Source organism: Mustela nigripes, chromosome 10, assembly GCF_022355385.1.
Source record: "Mustela nigripes isolate SB6536 chromosome 10, MUSNIG.SB6536, whole genome shotgun sequence".
Classification (NCBI taxonomy): Eukaryota; Metazoa; Chordata; class Mammalia; order Carnivora; family Mustelidae; genus Mustela; species Mustela nigripes.
In genome coordinates, this window is record NC_081566.1 from 47,971,122 (window position 1) to 47,973,099 (window position 1,978).

Sequence of the window (1,978 nt, forward strand, 5' to 3'; positions counted from 1 at the left end):
CTGCCACTTTAATGAATTCCTGAGTTCTAGGAATTTTGAGGTGGAGTCTTTTCGGTTTTCCATGTAGTCATCATACTGTTCTTATCTTGGCTTTCTGTTAATTTCTTCCACTTGATTTATTCTTAAACTGTTCTGCTCTACTTGCTTACATTTCAGGGTTGGAGTTTTGACTGATTTGTCTTTTGTTCTAAGAAGAGTTTTTTTAAATTAACATATAATGTACTTGTTTCAGTGGTATAGGTCTGTGATTCTTCATTCTTACACAATTATTCTAACAGGAATTTAGTACTGTAAGTTTTCCTGTAACTACTATTTTCACTGTGTCCTGAAGATATTGTATTTGTATTTTTAATTTAAGATATTCTTAATATTATGTGTTGGAGAATTTTCTTCTCTATTATGTAGTGCTCCTCTTTGTTCCTGGTAATTTTTCTTGTTCTGAAGCCTCTTTTTTATGAAATTAGTTATGCCAGCTTTCTGGGTATGTGTGTGTGTGTTATGATAGCATGTGTTTTGATTTTATCACTTCAGAGTATATTTAAAATGGGCTTCTTGTTAGCTTTGCGCAGTGGCAGTATCGTAGCCAATGAGGTTTATCCGAGGCGCGATTATTGCTAATTGAAAATGGGTTTCTTGTTGATAGTATATAGTTGGGTCCTTCTTTTATTTCACTCTGATAATCTGTCTTTAATTAGAAACTCTAAAAAATTTACACTTAATATATTTGTTATAATTGGATTGATATCTACTGTATTTTTAATTATGTTCTATTAGTTGCATTAGTTTTATTCTTCTTTTTTCTGTATTCTCTTCTTTGTATCTACTTCACTTTCCTTGATAACTTCACTGGATATGGAATTCTAGGTTGATTTTTTTCCCCCAACACGCTATATATTTTATTGTACCTTTGGTTTTTCGGACTTTTGAGAAAAGTCCGATTTCATTCTTAACCTTGTTCCTCTATAGGTAAGTTGTTTTTGGCAGCTCCGTTCCTTTTGCAAGATTTCCTTTTTGCTTTTGTCTTTGGTTTTCTGTAGTTTAACTATAACATGCCTGAATGTAGGTGCCTTTTGTTGTTGTTGTTTTTTGTTTTGTTTTTTTGTTTATGTTTTTGTTTTTGTTTTTGTTTTTTGATGTGGGATCTTTTTTATCCTGCTTGATATTCTTTCAGGATCTTTAGTTTTTGTCTGTCACTAATGCTGGAAAGAGCTTGCTCAGCTCTTGTGTTTCAAATACTTCTGCTTCATTCTCTTTATTCTTCTGGTGTTCCAATTACGTTTATCTTTTGAAATTGCCACATAGTTCTTAGATGTTCTCTCATTCTTTCTTTTCTTTTTTCTTTTTTTCTCATTTTTCTCTCTATGCTTCATTTTAGGAAGTTTCGGTAAACTTATCTTCAACATCAGTGGTCTTTCCTCAGCTGTTTCCAGTTTGCATTGGCATCAACGTCATGTGTTACTATTCCACTATTTATTTCTAGCATTTCCTATTAATTCTTTCTTAGGATTTCCATCTCTCTACTTATGTTAACCTACTGTCTTGAAGATAATTTTTCTATTAGGCACTTTAAAATATTAATGATAGTTATTTTTGTTTTTATTTTTTTTAGTGCTCCAAGATTCATTGTTTATGTACCACACTTAGTGCTCCATGCAATACATGCCCTCCTTAATACCCACCACCAGGATTGCCCATCCCCTGACTCTTCTTCCCTCCAAAACCCTGTTTGTTTCTCAGAGTCCACAGTCTCTCATGGTTCTTCTTCCTCTCCGATTTTGCCCACTCACTTCTCCTCTCCAACTCCCAGTGTCCTCTGTGTTATACCTTATGCTCCAGAAGTAAATGAAACCATATGATAATTGACTCTCTGTTTGATTTATTTCACTTAGCATAATCTCCTCCAGTCCATCCATGTTGATACAAAAGTTCAGCATTCATCCTTTCTGATGGAGGCATAATATTCCATATATATGGGCTG

The 1,978-nt window shown here is 33.5% G+C and overlaps 1 pseudogene; it reads left to right on the top strand.

Annotated features, from left to right (window-relative positions):
- The first annotated feature begins 557 nt into the window (after positions 1–557).
- Positions 558–627, top strand: LOC132026364 (U4 spliceosomal RNA; annotated as a pseudogene).
- The last annotated feature ends 1,351 nt before the right edge of the window (positions 628–1,978 follow it).